Source organism: Ascaphus truei, chromosome 3, assembly GCF_040206685.1.
Source record: "Ascaphus truei isolate aAscTru1 chromosome 3, aAscTru1.hap1, whole genome shotgun sequence".
In the NCBI taxonomy this organism is placed as follows: domain Eukaryota; kingdom Metazoa; phylum Chordata; class Amphibia; order Anura; family Ascaphidae; genus Ascaphus; species Ascaphus truei.
In genome coordinates this window covers 254,837,818-254,855,054 of record NC_134485.1, presented here as the reverse complement: position 1 = coordinate 254,855,054, position 17,237 = coordinate 254,837,818, and the positions used below count along the sequence as shown (strand labels likewise).

General features: G+C 42.8%; 1 long non-coding RNA gene across 2 annotated transcripts; it reads right to left on the bottom strand.

Moving 5' to 3' along the window:
• Positions 1-4,555: 4,555 nt before the first annotated feature.
• LOC142491054 (uncharacterized) lies at positions 4,556-9,153 on the bottom strand. Of its 2 annotated transcripts, none has more exons than XR_012800243.1 (3): positions 8,928-9,153; positions 6,988-7,051; positions 4,556-5,943 (listed from the first exon to the last, which is right to left on the bottom strand). It is a non-coding gene; the product is annotated as an uncharacterized LOC142491054 (long non-coding RNA). The 2 variants fall into 2 exon arrangements; XR_012800242.1 differs by having other exon boundaries at positions 4,556-5,878.
• Positions 9,154-17,237: the final 8,084 nt, after the last annotated feature.

Here is a 17,237-nt window from a genome sequence, read left to right as displayed (position 1 = left end):
AAAGAGAGATACATTGTTGACCCAGGGGAGCGACAGACAGGCTTTGTTAAAAGGTTTTGCTAAAAGTTCTGTTTATCTCTAGTCTATAGCCAATCCATAATCTAAGCAAGCCTGTACACATAATGAACATTTCTATCATAGCCACTTGAAATTTATAGTGAGCAAACACAGGAAAAGGCAAACATTTGCACATTCACTGTGTTTGTAATTAACATGACTATCTGCTTTTTGAGGGTCATCGATATGTGCAATGAAACCAGGGGGGTCTTCTATAGCGTTATTCATAAAATTTTATAAAATGTTACAAACTGCAAAAGTATGTGCTTCTCAATTTTATTAATGCCATTTACATAATGAAGTGTTCTCTCTTTATATGAAGTATTAAAGGGAGTTAGGAATTTCAATGTGGTCATATATTGGTAGGAAAAAGATGAGTGGGCTATTTATGGTGGTAAGTATAGTCTGAACAAAAGTTGCAAAACCTTACAATACTTTTATGTAGCCTTTCTTTGTGAATTCTAAACAGAGTTGAGTAGGAAGGTATGTGACGTTAGAAGCTTAGAAGCGAGGCTTAATTAATCAGGCTTTTAATAGTGTTCCTTCACAAGTGAATTACGTCATATGAAGTATGAGTGCACTTAACAAGAGTTTTAAGTGCTTATCCGGTGTATTGTACCATGTTGTGATATAATGGTACTGAGCTGAGTTTAATCAAAACTGATATTTGTTAAATGGACTAGATCAAGATAAAATCTTCATCAAGATACAATTATGTTTGGACTTTGGATTTCTCATGCTGATATGAATGAAAAAATAAGACTTCATTAGTACGGGCACATTGTCTGGAATCGAATAGTACTTTCTTGTTCCAATGAGTAGGCAAACCATGAGAAGGACACATACTTCATTTTACATCTAACAGTGTAACATTTCCACCTACTGTAAGTTTGTTTGGAAAAATAAGTATCCATTCCTCCAAAGTATTTAATTACCGTGACAGAGGATCCAAGTGGAATGAAAGATTTATGGATCCCTGATTATCATACTGGAACAGAAAGTGATCTGTTCCTATGAGTTTTATTGGAAGGCACTTTATTGCAACACCCAACCCCCCTTGGTTGCTGACTGTAAAATAAGAAAACTATTACCCAGCTGGGGTAACAATAGGCTCACACTGTGCTTTTCTGCTTAGCCTGCAGCTGCCAGTGAAAGTGGAAACTACACCAGCAGGATTACATTCTTTTCTTACAGCCTGTTTCTATGGCCAAGTAGCCCTCCCACTGGCTCAAGGTATTTTCTATGCAAAACTGCAGAAGAAGTGACATTTTAAAAGTTTTGACCTTTGTTTTTTTGTGTGTGTGTGTTTTACACAAACTGAGACTTACAATTTTTAAATCCTTCTCACAGAGTTAGAAAACGGCCCAGAGGCATTATTGTTATAATAAAATGATTACAAATGTGAAAAGTCTCTATTAGATGACATCCATAGACAACATGTGTATGGAAAATGAGTGATGTGGCATTTAATCTAACTTCCACATTGTCAATTAAACATACAGTAAATTGTGACTATGATGTCACGTGATCTGCTAAAAGTGAGTCATGTTGTACTATTTCCTTCCCCCTTAAAATTATTTTAAATATAATTCAGTAAACTGTATGACATTGTGGTGATGTTAGGTTTTCAAATACACCCCCTTCCTAAATATATAAATAAGAAACAGTCTGAAAAATACAAGAGGTTTGTTATGTTGCTATGAATATCTTAAAAATGTAGAATGGAAGCGAACGCAACATTAGGCTACAATAACGTGACACTAAGGCTAAGGCCCCGGTCTCTCCACTGTAACGCGTGCCCGCGCTTTTGGCGGCGCGTTCAGCCGATTCCCCGGTCTGCAGCTCACTGCAGGAGGAGAGACCGGGGGGGGCGTGGCGGAGGAGTGACGGGGGCGCGGCCATGACGACACCCGGCAGGTTCGCCCTCATTGGCTGAACCGCCGGGGGGCGTGCCTAATCGCTCGACACGAGTCCTGCTCTCAATTCTATTGAGAGCAGGAATAGCTCTCACGCGAGCGCTGCGGCCCCCCCTAGCAGCGGGCCTGGCACCATTGCGGGGAGGGCTCTCGTGCGCACAGCGTCCGCCACAGCGGACGCTGTTGTAGGCAGCGGGGGCAAGGCCTAAGCCTTCTGTAGGCTAAAAAGATGTAGAACAGCCATTGTTTTTGCATATAGATAGTTTTAAGGATGTATGTTAACCTCGGAGAACATAACCACCATTCCTGTTTTGGGCAAGATCCTATTATGATATTCTAAAGTGTGTTTTAGTAGGTGCTCCCCCAGTTAACCAGTGAAAAGTGTTGACTGAAAAATCAAGCTGAGTAAAATATAATATGGTGATAAAAAGGAATAGTGATTAAATAGTGAAATAATTTAGTGAAAAAGTTAAATATAAATCATGCAACAGTGAATACAAAATCTTAAACAGTGCAAGCAATCAAGGTAATCCCTGACTCAAACCCAGCAAATACAGGAACAGTCTCATAGGCTCCTTTTTCTGAACAAATGCGCCAAGTAAGAGGAGCATGGGATACCGAAAAATAAAACACAGAAACAAAACCCAATGGCGCAATATCGTTGGAGTTATACGTGAGTTATATAGGCTTGACAAAACCTATTAGATCTGTCTGATGCGTACTTATATTCTCGAGGAAAGAGAGGTACGCAAAATAGTACAGATGGTAAAGACATAAAAACTTTGTATAAGTAAAAACTATAGACTACGTACTTACAACGAGTACATCCTTTAAAACATATAAAAAGCAGAAAATGCCAAATATGGGGTCTTCCAAGTGTAGACCTGCCTCGGTCTCACCACCTCTGCAGGACCTGATGGAGCTGAGTCACAATGAAACGCATTGAGTCGTTTGCTAAAAGACTAAGAGTGGCGCTGTCTTGGTTCCCCAACAGAGCAAGAGAGAAAAAAACGGAGCACTAGATCCAAACCTGGCAATGCCAGAAAAAGTTCAAGGATGCGTTCCCATAAATAAAAGCTTACTTTAATGAATCAGAAACAAAAAACCACACCAACGCGTTTCAGACTATCGCTAGTCCTTTATCAAGGTGAATGACTATTTACCCCCTTGGAGTGTCATTTATACAAAAGAGGAGATCTAGGCATGCCAATCGCCGATACTTCCGCGTATGTCACGTGATGAAGACGTCCGACGTCATCACGCACGGACGCGTCACAAACACGTGCACACATCAAGTCCGACAGCAAGGGGGGTGCGGCATATAGACAGGATAGCCACTATCCGAAGCAGTGGCTCCCAAGTATCAAACGCTACTCCCCCAGATGGAGTCGAGCATGAAACTAATTACGCCCATCGACGTGACGTCATTACGTCACGTGGCGCGGCGTATGACGTACGCGTGTCATAGAATCCAATTTACATTGAAAAAACTTTATTGAATTTAAAAATTTTAACACTTCAAGTGGGCAATATCAAAGGAAAAGAAAGAAAAAGAAAAGCAATATGCAAATAATGAGATAACATGATATAAACATAAAAAAGTTACAAAATAACAAAAAAAACTTTTAAAAGAATCATTAAAAAGATAAACAACCTTTGATATTTGCCAAGAATATCGTAGTAACGAAGGTAGTGCATTGGGCAATGTAATCTTGAAATATCAAAGAAGATACATATAAACTGTATATATTAAATCCACAGAGCCCAATGCATATGGAAAAAGTAAAATGAGACTAAACAAGAGCATATTTACAATCAGTAAATTCTTAGTAAACATATATTGTTTCAATCATATTGTGAAATCAATAACTGAAGAATATGTAAATCACATCAATTCTATCACATAGACAATGATCTGTCAAATAATTGATATAAATGATTTGAATAAACATACATAGTTGGTTCCCCAACAGGACTGACTGGTGTAGACCCCCTTGAGTCTCACCACCTCTGCAGGTCCTTGGAGTCACACGTGGGAGTCCCAGATTTACACTTGTGTAACAAGTCAGTCCTAGTTTTGATGTCTTTACCATCTACACTATTTTGCGTTCCTCTCTTTTCTTGAGAATACGAGTACGCATCAGACAGATCCAATCTGAATTTTCCACAGTTTGGAATTCTGCCTATTTATCTTACCGTATGGACTCTGATCTTTCTTTTAGACTCTACCCAAGGTTGTCTCATCATTTCCCCCATTTACATCTCCAGCCCTCGTCCGTCTTATACCTTTTTCACTAATCTCTCCCTACCTATGGAATGCTCTTCCACTCAATATTTGGGAAGCACTCTCATTTTCCACATTCAAAGCCCATCTGATAATCCACCTCTTAAAAGAACTTTCTATGCCTCTACTACGAAATCCAGATGCACTTGACCACACCTGTCTGCACTTTTAATAATGCACGTTTTTCTCCTACTTTGTCTGTAAGCTTCCCAACATAACACTTGCATTGTGAACTCTTCAGGGCAGTGTCTCCCTTTGCCTTAGGTTGTAATTTACCTGTTGCACTTATCCCCATTGTTTATACTATAAAGTGCTATAAAGTGCTGCGGAAACTGTTGGTACTAATTAAGCAAAATTATACATACATGTGTTTGTTTCTTAAGAAAGCTATGAGTAATAGTTGCTGTTGTATTTTTGTATAAGCTGACTGTGTACAAATTGTTGAAATTGCTTCTGGAAAATGTGACAAGGAAACCAAATAAAACAACAATGATTTAAAGAAAATAAATGATTTGGAATAAATATATTGATAAACAAATAATAATCTGCAATATATTGATGTAACGCGTAGCTCACCACAAATGAGGCGCGGCCGCGGGGCTGAGGTAGGGATTGATATAGAACGCTGTAGACGGACGCTCACAGAGGTACACAATTGGAGACTTTTGTAAGGTGAAATTATAACAAGGCTTTATTGTGCCTTTTCCTTAACATCAGGAAACCATCCAAACAAGGGGGAAACAAAGCTTCTATTCACTTGGGAGTGGTTCTAGTGAAATACTATGCAATTCACAACTCCCTTAGTTAAGCATGTCTCCCAGCCCCAAACACATAGCATGAAATGAACAGATATAAAAAGTCTTGTTAATAAAAGTCTTATCTGTTAGCTGGCTGCTGTAGGGGAAGTTTCTCTGCTCTCCTGGAACCGCACCCGTGTGGGCACAGAAAATTTCAGCATCCAGGTTTAGAAGTCTTATTTGTCAGCTCCAGAGATCTGTGTTCTCTTGGTTAGTCTCTCCTGGGAGACTCAAGAACCTCTGCTCTGTCTCCAAAGTTCAGTAGCCAGAGTCAGGATTGGAGAAAGCAGAGTTGTCGTTAAGCCAAAGCCAGAGTCAGTGCAGGAGAGTATCAGAATGTCCAATGTCCAAGGCAGGGTCTGGCAGCAGGATAGGAATCAGGCAAGGCAGGATGCAGCGAGGTTTAGTGTCACAAACAGGAGTTATGCTCGGCAATGCAAGAGAGTACCGATAAGGAACCTCCCTCCAATGGGAGACAACCAGGAAGTGGCGGAACCCTCACCGATAGGCTGCTGGATCGCGCAGGTTCTATTATACAGCCGATTAGGAGTGTGGGTGGAACCTCTAACGACACCTGCGTCAGTGCGGGGGCGGAGACCGGAGGCGGGACCCGAGGCGAGGGGGAAGGAACATGTGCGACTACTGTGCCACGTACCTCCGACGTCTGGGCGGGGCCGGGAGCGGAGACCACGGAACTCTGAAGAGTGCGCACCGCGCGTCACAGCCACTGGGGGACGCGAGTATCCTGGACGTGGGAACATGTAGACCGTCCGAGCACGCACTCGAACCGCCGCTGGGATGCCCTTTCTGAGTGTCTCTTGAACCTGAAGGACAGGTGAGGGTTAACGGGACAGAACCGCTGGAATGGCGAATCCTCACAATAGAGTACCTTCACAGAAAAAAAAGTCACACTTATTGTTCATAGCTCACACAGCATTTTATAACTTGTTGGAGCTTCTAATTAGTGTGATAAAATATAATGTGTATGACCATGACAAGTATCACTATTAATTCTACTCAACTGGTATTTTCACAGGAACCTTGAAAGTACAGTATCTTACTGCTCTTCCGTTTCCATTTTGTGAAACTTGCTTGGGATAGTAGGTAAAGTTAAATCCCCGGGATTCATTCAGATTAGAGATGTATTTAAATTTTAGCGCAAAGGTGAAAAGTTAATGCAAATGTTTTTGTCGTTAAGCATAAATGAACATTATGAAATTCATCAAAAATCTAGCTAAAGTCAACTACTGCAAAAGATCACCAGACTATTCATGAAAATATAAGATTCTGATAATGCATCTTTAATTTAATATTTTCGCAAAAATGCACACATATTTTCTTAATCTTTACCAAGTATATAGTTTCATAATTTTTTTGTGGCCTTCTCATGTGATTTCTTTTAACTTCAGGACTAAGGCCCTATATTCACTATGCACTGCTATTCTATGAGACACCTTCCTGCGTCAATAGACACCAGAAGGTATTTTATGACATACAGTAGCTCTTTTTAGTACATTTGGCCCTAAATCTCTTCATGTTATGTGCCGGGAGACTGGAATATGACATTATGTTCTAGAATACAGCAGTACATATTCCCAGTACCCAAATGGAATATATATGATATCCAATAGTACAGGCTCTTTCTATGTATACACACACATATGCTATCATGTACAGCAAGTATGTCAAACTCAAAGGCTAACACGGGCCAAATAAACAAGGTTTAAGTTTATGTGGGCCGCAAAAAAACAAAAACTTCAATTTTCGTGGAAACGTAGGATTATTTCGAAAAGTACAGTGTGTGTGTGTGTGTCGGATGACCTCACTTACTGAAAAAAAAACCCAGATGTGAATGACTTCTGAACCCATTAACCAGTGTCAGGATGCCCCCTCTTAACAATTTCCAAAGCAGCAATCCCGCCTGGGATCTTACCTGATCTGCAGTCCCTCAAGGTACTATACTGGAGGGGAGGTCTTCTGATGTCCCCCGTGTGAAACTTGAGAGTCAGATTTGGAAAAAAGCAGAATAGGTTATTTCGGTGTAGGTATAGGGCAGTTAAGATAAAACAGAGAGAGTGGGTGAGGGTGACAGAGAGAGAGAGGGTGACAGAGAGAGAGAGAGGGTGACAGAGAGAGAGAGAGAGGGTGACAGAGAGAGAGAGGGTGACAGAGAGAGAGGGTGGCAAAGAGAGAGAGAGGGTGACAGAGAGAGAGAGAGATGGTGACAGAGAGAGAGAGAGGGTGGCAAAGAGAGAGAGAGGGTGACAGAGAGAGGGTGACAGAGAGAGGGTGACAGAGAGAGGGTGACAGAGAGAGGGTGACAGAGAGAGGGAGACAGAGAGAGGGAGACAGAGAGAGGGAGACAGAGAGAGGGAGACAGAGACAGAGAGGGTGGGGAGAGTGAGAGAGAGGGTGGGAGAGTGAGAGAGAGGGTGGGAGAGTGGGAGAGAGAGGGTGGGAGAGTGAGAGAGAGAGGGTGGGAGAGTGAGAGAGAGAGGATGGGAGAGTGAGAGAGAGAGGATGGGAGAGTGAGAGGGTGGGAGAGTGAGCAAGGGTGGGAGAGTGAGCGAGGGTGGGAGAGGGATGGTGGGAGAGTGAGAGAGAGAGTGTGGGAGAGTGAGAGAGAGAGGGTGGGAGAGTGAGAGAGAGAGGGTGGGAGAGTGAGAGAGAGAGGGTGGGAGAGTGAGAGAGAGAGGGTGGGAGAGAGAGAGAGAGGGTGGGTGGGAGAGAGAGAGGGTGGGAGAGTGAGAGAGAGAGGGTGGGAGAGTGAGAGAGGTGGGAGAGTGAGAGAGAGAGGGTGGGAGAGTGAGAGAGAGAGGGTGGGAGAGTGAGAGAGAGAGGGTGGGAGAGTGAGAGAAAGAGGGTGGGAGAGAGAGAGAGGGGGAGAGAGAGAGGGAGGTTGACTGACTCACCGGGCCTGGGACGCCAACCCTGGCAGACCCCCCTGTTGGCGGCCTTGTCCCTAATACTCTCTCTACATCCCCCCACCCCCCATTTTCTCTCACCCTCCCCCATTCAATCTCCCTTCCCTCCAAACCCCATTCTCTCAATCCCCTCTTCTCTCTCCCCACCCATCTCCCTCTCCCCCCCCCTCCATTCTCTCTCTGACCTGCACAGACGCACACAGCCACTGACCTACAGACACTCACACAGACAGACCAACAAAGACACTGACCACGCACAGACACCCACACAGTCACTGCTGGCCTGCACAGACACACACACACAGCCACTGATACACACAGCCACTAATACACACACTCTCCCCCCCCACCACACACACTCTCCCCCCCACCACACACACTCTCCCCCCCCACACACACACACTCTCCCCCCCACACACACACTCTCCCCCCCCACGCACACAATCTCCCCCCCCCCACACACACAATCTCCACCCCCACAAACACTCTCCCCCCCCACTCGCACACTCTCCCCCACACACACACACTCTCCCCACCCCACACACACACTCTCCCCCCCCACACACACTCTCCCCCCCCCCACACACCCACTCTCCCCCCCAACACACACACTCTCTCCCCCCCCCCACACACACACTCGGCCTCTCCCCCCTCCCCCCCCATGATCATCTCGGCCTCTTCCCCCCCCATGATCATCTTGGCCTCTCCCCCCCCCATGATCATCTCGGCCTCTCTCTCCCCCCCCATGATCATCTCGGCCTCTCTCTCTCCCCCCCCCCCCCATGATCATCTCGGCCTCTCTCTCCCCCCCCATGATCATCTCGGCCTCTCCCCCCCACCCCCCCATGATCATCTCGGCCTCTCCCCCCACCCCCCCATGATCATCTCGGCCTCTCCCCCCAGATCATCTCGGCCTCTCCCTCCCCCCCCAAAAAAATATTGTCCTTACCTTATTCCAGGCAGGAGGCAGAAGGCAGTCTCACAGACGTCTTTGAAGCTGTCTCCGCCGGGGTGTTGGCTCCGCCCCCGCTGTCCTCCCACACACGGCACGAGTGCAGGATGACTGCGCCCGGCCACCGTCCGACTCCAGTCCCAGCAGGCCAGCTTTTCCTTCCGGCCGTGCTCGTCGCATCCGCCACACCCGCGCTCGCCACCGCGCTCGCTACTCCCGCGGTCAAAACTTGCAACCACCGCCCACGCGCTCACCGACGCACACGGCCGCCGCACCGGTTGTGGGTGCGCCGCAAAAATATTCGTGGCGGGCCGCAAGTTTGACATGCTTGATGTACAGTATATGTTGTAGATAGAAAAAATCAGCATTAAACTAGAAATGCATATGAATATTAACTCTTAATTCATTTTAAGGTTGCAAAACTGAATCTTGTGTTCTTTCAGCTTTCTATAGAATGCAGGCCAGGTGTTTTTATTTCACTTTACTGTACGTTTGTTATTAACAGTTAAACTAAATGAAATAGTAAAAGGTAATGCAATTAAGTGGGATATTAATATTCAGGATGGTGTATATCCTTGGTTAGCAGATGCAAAAATAGTAACAGACTTATTAAAGAAAAAAACAATTTTTAATGAGAATGTTTTTTTCTCTCTGATGAAAAGGATCTGTTTTGTTACCCAGTATTGCACTTGTTTTGTGGCAGGTAAACAGCAGACAAATGATCACCATTGTCTTTCCAATTGCAGATCAATGGAAACAAAGTCTACCACCCTTGTGTTTCAATTATAATATTTGCATTAGTATATTACATGCATCTTTTCCCCCTTTAGCCACTTAAAATTATTTGTGTATTTTATTTTTCTAATTTACAAATAAAATAGATACATACAATTCAGGGATTTTAAAATGTAGGTTTAGTCTTAGAATCTAGCTTGGAAATGGCACACGCCTATTAAATCCTGCTACATTATCTCCGGACAGAGAGCTGCTTGGCCATTTCAAACTGGGAACAGTGCCACCAGAAAACACATTGGCTGCATTAACATTATCTCTTGGCTCCCTAGCATCATGCTAATCTATTTAGATGGCATGGTGCCTGCTTACAGGTTTATCCTTCCCATGCTCATGGCATACAGTAAATTCTAAACAGCAATGCATTGTGAATCATTGCTTTAGAAAGAAGTTCTATAAGGGTGCCAGCAGCTACGTAGGGAAGCACATGTTTTAAAAGCACAACACAAATAGTTATAGCCATGTTTATGAAAGACAATTTCCTCACATCTTTTTTTTAGTCCAACCACCATCTCTTTTTTTTATGCGCATACATTTCTATGTTTCTTAAGAGCACATACAAACATCCAAAAGGACCAAAATTATTGAATGAAGAAAACGACAGTCACATTGTAAATGATTAGATTATAGGGATTGTTGAAAGATGTTCTTCATCTGTACCATACTTATATCCTACATATAGGTCCCCCCTGGGTTCCCATTAGCTCCCTTACCTCTGCTGCGGCCAGGGAGAGGTTGAAATATTGTGTAATAGGTGAGCTCACATGGTCACAGAACCCATGTCAGAGTCTTCTCCCTACACAGTGCCATCTTTTTGCAGTAATGCCTTTTAATGTTGCTGGATTTTCCCTTTGCCTTTTATAGGAAAAGACCTTCATGCTGATGTAAGTATATAAACTCAGATGTGTATGATTTACTGTACGTTATTTTGCAAAGGAACGTGCCACTTTGGGGAACATTTGCCAATGGTGCTGTCTTAGTGAATGAATTGCTACCTTTTGGTGGCCTGGCTTTTCGAAAATACATTTGCACTCTTTCATTTAAAAATTGCAAAGGTATTCATGAAGAGAATGAACTGGGACACAACTGAAGCATTGGACAGCAACTTCTACACTTTACTAGGTGCTTAAATGTGAGATTTTAAATTGCGTACACAGTCGTACAAATAAACACTCTAAATCTTCCCATTTTAGCATCTGGTATGTTAAAAGGAAATGTCAAGGCCTTGACCCGTTATAATAAGCAATGTTTAAATACAGTCGTGTTTTCTTTTTTTTTGTAACTCACATTTTATTGAAGGTCAATACATTTAACATACATATCAAAACATCACATTTATTTATTTATTTATAAAATATTTTACCAGGAAGGAATACATTGAGAGTTACCTCTCGTTTTCAAGTATGTCCTGGGCACAGAGTTAAGACAAATAATACATGGTTACAAATATAGTTACATAAATGAACAGGGTATACATTATATACAAGACATTGCATGCACAGTTAAAGAAAATATATATAATGGGCGTATGAAACAGTTACAGACCAGATTAAAATGTGTGACAGCCTTAGATTTGAAAGAACTTAAACTGGTGGTGGATGTGAGAGTCTCTGGTAGGTTGTTCCAGTTTTGGGGTGTACTGTAAGAGAAGGAGGAGCGGCCGGATACTTTGTTGAGCCTTGGGACCATGAACAGTCTTTTGGAGTCTGATCTCAGGTGATAGGTGCTGCATGTGGCTGCTTGTTTAGATAGCTGGGTAGCTTGCCCATAAAGAATTTAAAGGCAAGAAAGGAAAGGTGAACTTTGCGCCTAGACTCTAGTGATGACCAATCGAGTTCTTTGAGCATTTCGCAGTGATGTGTGTTGTAGTTGCATTGGAGAACAAAACGACAAATTGAATGGTAGAGGGTGTCAAGTTTGCTAAGGTGGGTTTGAGGTGCCGAGCCATATGCTATGTCTCCATAGTCAATAATTGGCATTAGCATCTGCTGTGCGATACACTTTCTGACCAGGAGACTTAGGGAGGATTTGTTCCTGTAAAGTACCCTTAGTTTGGCATAGGTCTTGGTTGTCAGGGTATCAATGTGCATTCCGAATGTTAAGTGGGAGTCAAACCATAAGCCCAGGTATTTAAAACTAGTGACAGGGGTTAGGGTGGTGTTAGCATTTTTTCTAATCAGGAGCTCAGTCGCTGGAAGCTTTAAAATTTAGTCTTGGTCCCAAATATCATTGTTACAGTCTTGTCAGTGTTTAAAAACAGTTTGTATTGGGAAATCCAGTTTTCGAGTCTCAAAAAGTCAGACTGAAGTATGTGTTTAAGGTCAGAGAGGCTATGGCTGTGTGCATATAGGATTGTGTTATCTGCATACATGTGTATTGAGGCTTCCTTACAAGCTGTGGGAAGATCATTAATGAACACTGAGAAGAGTAGGGGGGCCCAGAACAGAGCCTTGCGGGACACCACAGGTGATATCCAGGGGTTGGAGTTAGAGCCTGAGATGGACACATGTTAGGATCTTCCTGATAGGTAGGACTGAAATCCAGGGCTGCCAAACTTTTGGGAATTTAGTACCAGTATCATTGACCATGCTCGTTAATGTCTCCATTTGGCAAACATACCAAATTCTGTTTCAGATTTTAGCCACTAATGGGGTTTCTTTTTGTTTCCATAATGCTGCAATCTCGCATCTCGGTGCAGTGGCAAAATGAGCAACAAGTTTACTTTCAGCTCTGGATATACTTTGTATTGGTCTGTTTAGAAGGAATAGCCAGGGATCCATAGGGATGCTGAGGACTAAAATCCTCTGTAGCCAATTTTTAATTTTCCTCCTGAGAGATGCAACTTGAGGGCTAGACCACACCATATGTAAATGTCAGCCAGTTCTCCACAGTTTTTTTGGGCACATTGGAGAATAGCCTGGAATAAATTCGGAAGCTTTACATGGGTAAGGTATCATCTCATTAAGACTTTATATGCATTCTCCTTTAACGTGGTGCATATTAAGCTCTTAGCAGCCTACACAAAGATCTCATTCCAGTCTTCCTCATCTAAAACGTCTTCTAAGTCAGTCTCCCACTGTGTCATATATTGCATTTTGTGTGTATATTCTGTGCCAGTACATATTACTTATTTATCCATTTAAGATGTGAGACCACTAGTGTCTGTCTCAAGTACAGAATACAGGGCTTTTCAAAGTTTGTTAGCGGGGGAAAAGGAAGGTGCTTATTATAAAATGCTCGAAGCTGGAGGTACCGAAAGAATTTAGTATGGGGTAGTTCTTTTTGTCTTAAGTTGTTCATATGTCTTAGTATTTGTATCAGTCCCTAAATCTTTGAGCCTATGTAGCCCGTTCTGTTGCCAAATTGCAAAATTTTTACTGTCCAGACCGGGAGCAAAATCTGAATGATCCAAAAGAGGTGTCATTAACGATCTTTTGGTAATCAATGTGCATTTGAATTTGTTACCAATTTTGGAGACCAAATTATTTTATTCAGATCCAGGGGAAAGCAAGCTTCTTTATCTAATGCTACTCACCCTTTCAGGTTGGGATCAATATGCCATTAAGAAATTTGGCTAAGTTGGGACGCTCTATAGTATGATAACAAGTATGGTACTGCTAATCCTCCTGTTGTGTCGGTCTTTTAAGAACACTTCCCTTAATTCTTGGTTTCTTATAGTTCCAGATGAATTTGGTGAATAAGGATTAAAGGGAAAGAATATCCTTTGGTACAACCGGCACTGGAAGGGTCTGAAATAGATATAAAATGCAAAGGAGCAAGTTCATTTTAATACACTGTAACTTGCCTATCCATGAGATATTATATCTGGACCAAATTCTGATATTTTCCCTGAACGTTTGGAATAATTTGGGGAAGTTTGCCCGATAGAGAATTTTATAGTGGTTTATGAGTGAAACACCTAAGTATTTAATGGAAGACGGTTGCCTTTTGAAATTGAAGTTGATGGCTTGCAGTTTCTCAACTTATTTTGGTACATTTATATTCAATGCTTCTGATTTAGCATTATTTATCTTAAAACCTGAAATGTTGTTCAAAGTCTTGAAGGTTAAATAGGTTAGGCAGGGAAGTAAGAGGTATGGATGCCGTCAGGATAACATCATCTGCAAAAAGAGCTACTTTACAGTATGTGACTACTTGTGTATTTGAATCCCAGTTATATCTGGGTTCTTCCTGATCTGCCTGTGGCTCCATACATAAGGCAATAGTAGTGGGGAGAGCGGGCACCCTTGTTGTGTGCCACTCTCAATCTTGAAAGAATCAGAGGGAAATCCTTGAAAAAAATACCCTAGCTACTGGATTATAGTACAATGTCAAACTGGCTCTCATAATTCTTCCTCCAAAACCAAATGCTTCACGCGAAGTGTTTAAATAGGGCCAGTCAATCCTGTCAAATGCTTTTTCAGCATCTAGACCCAGAACCATAAGGGGTATTTTCTTTCTGATGGTCAGCTCGGTTAAGTCAATTATTTGCGGCTTGTCTTCATTTTATAAACCCTACCTGATCAGGACGAATTAACCTAGGTAAAATCTGACATTCTATTAGCTAACATTTTCGAATATATTTAAATGTCTGTTTTTATAAAGGAAATTGGCCATTAACTTGTGCAATTTGTTGGATCTTTACCCTGTTTATAGTTTAAATAAATGTACACTTGAAGCATGTGTTCCAGGAACGAGGCACCCGACATTATTGAATTAAACAAACGAAGGAGTTGTGGGGCCAATAGATTTGCAATTTGTTTGTAGTACAAATAAGAAAACCCATCTGGGCCAGGTGCCTTGGAGGGTTTTAGAAGTTTAATCACTTGCAATAGCACTTCTAATGTAAATTTCTTAAATCCTTGCTCTCTTCCCTGCTAAACCTAGGAAAATCCAAATTCACTAAAAAATATTTCAACGCCTGTCTCGTGTTATGCGTGACTTTTTCTCCATTATATAGGTTCTCGTAGTAATGTTTGCACTCTAATTTTGGGATATGAGGTGATATTTTCAGACTTTAGTCTAATAGCTTGAATACTGTAGTTTGTTTGCCTATTTCTCAGCTTATTCTCTAACAATGTATCTGGCTTGTTAGATTTTTCAAAATACGTCCTTTTTGACCAACTCAAAGAATTTTCTGCCTTGGAGGTCAAAAGTAGATTTAGTTCTACTCTGATATCCTTTAGCTCCTTAAGTATTCTTCTTTACCATTTTTTTGTGTAACGTGGAGAGCTCTGCCAATTTTGCTTGTAATTTAATTGTATGTGTGTGTGTGTGTGTGTATATATATATATATATATATATATATATATATATATACACACACACACACACACATACAATTAAATTACAAGCAAAATAGCGCTTCACAGTAGTAATACACGTAACAATCATATAAATAACAAATAATACAAATAACAGATCATGGGAAAAGGTGCTTCAGACATAAAATTAAAATTTCGGAAGAGGAGTCCCTGCTCCGAAGAGCTTACAATCTAATTGGTAGGTAGGAAGAACGTACAGAGACAGTAAGAGGGAATTCTGCAGGGGGCCAAGCTCATGTGTATCAAGTATCATGTGTCTAGTATTATCCACGGTGCTACTCATATGCTTCTTTAAGCAAGTGTGTCTTAAGGTGGGTCTTTAAGGTGGATAGAGAGGGTGCTAGTTGGGTATTGAGGGGAAGGGCATTCCAGAGGTGTGGGGAAGTCATTGACAAAGGTTTAAGGTCTGACAGGGCTTTGTTACAAAGGGGTAGAGAGACGACATCCTTGAGCAGAACGCAAGAGTCGGAATGATGCATAGCAAGAAATTAGGGCTGAGATGTAAGGAGGGGCAGAAGAGTGTAAAGCATTAAAAGTGATGAGGGGATGAGTGCGAGATGCGGGATTTGATAGGAAGCCAGGAGAGTGATTTCAGCAGAGAAAACGCTATGACAGATTTAGGAAAGAGTAGAGTGATTCTGGCAGCAGCATTTAGAGTAGATTGTAGGGGAGACAGGTGAGAGGCAGGAAGGCCGGACAGCAGGGAGGTTACAGTAATCGAGATGGGAGAGAATGAGGTCCTGAGTCAGAGTTTTAGCAGTCCAGCAACAGAGGAAAGGGCGTATCTTTGTTATATTGCGGAGGAAAATTATTTATGGCTTTTCTCTCCTTTCTCCTTCCTGCTGCTATACTAAGCAGGAATCCTCTCAGGGTGGCCTTACGTCCCTCCCACAGCGTTGTTTGGGATGTCACATTGTCTTTAGAAATTCTAAAAAATTGTTCTACTGCTGAATTAATTTTCTGATATACAGTACTTCTGGGATTTTTTAAATTGACTAATTTAATTGATTAATTTGGGAGTATTGTATTTCTATTAGTGCGTGGTCTGACAATGATATATCATGAATCTTGGATAAAGAAATCTTCGGGACCCATCTGTTGGATATAAAGAAGTAATCCATTCTGCTATAACTTTGGTGTGGATGAGAAAATAATGTATTTCCCCTTTCATTTGAAAATATCTTTCCAAATATCTGTTAATTGTGTGGCCTTTAATCCCTTAAGGAGTTTGGCTGTTTCCCTTTTTGTGGTGTTTTGACTGTGTAACCCATGTTCCCCCCCCCCCCCGATCGCAGACTGGACCCCTAGAGTGTAGTGAGGGCTGGTTACATGTATGTGGGTGGTGCGTATCTGTGAGGAACAGGAGGGCCTGAGTCTCCCGCGATGGTATTGGGGATAACAGGGACAGGCTTCTGGGGTATATGCCTCCATCTTCTTTAGCAGCGGTGGTGCAGCGCCTCCATCCCTGGCGAGCCTTAAGGGATAAGGTGAAATCCTCCCAGGGCGAGAGATTTCAGTCTCACACAATCTTTTGTATAAAAGCAGCAATGTCTTTATTCTGTACAGCAGATCAGCAGCACACAGCACAATGTACAGGGTCTTGTCCTCCTCTCCTTCTCCTCCAGGCTGTACCCCTGCAGGATGGGCTGTATGGGGCTTCATTACCCCGACACCCACCCCAAGGGTATACCCTCTGGGTGAGGCAAGATCCCCCCCCTCACCCCCTGAGCAGGGTGAGGGCATTGGTCCACCAGCTATAGTCTTATCAGCTCTAAGCAGGCTGGTCTTCTGCCTCCTCTCCAAGCACAGGTGTCACTCTAATCATGACCTCTCAGGTCAGACACTCCAGCACTCTCTGCTCCCAGGACAGAACTGCTTGTCACTTACAGGAACAGACAGGACTAACTTTAGCCAGCCCCACCCCTCATGAATTCAGCAGGCCCTCCCATGTGTCTCATGCCTGCACACAGAGTCAGGTGCCTACCTCCACCAATCATGGCAGGGCTTGAAGCGGGGGAAACCCATGATAACTACTGGCGGCCTGCCCTTAGCAGGACTTACACCAGTAGGAGAAAGATATATAGCCCCCATTTCTTACCGGGGCTACACTCTCCCTCAGGTGGAATCCAATGGTCCCCACTTGGACCTAACTTTTGCAGCACCATCCTGCAGATGAACATCTGGAAAACAA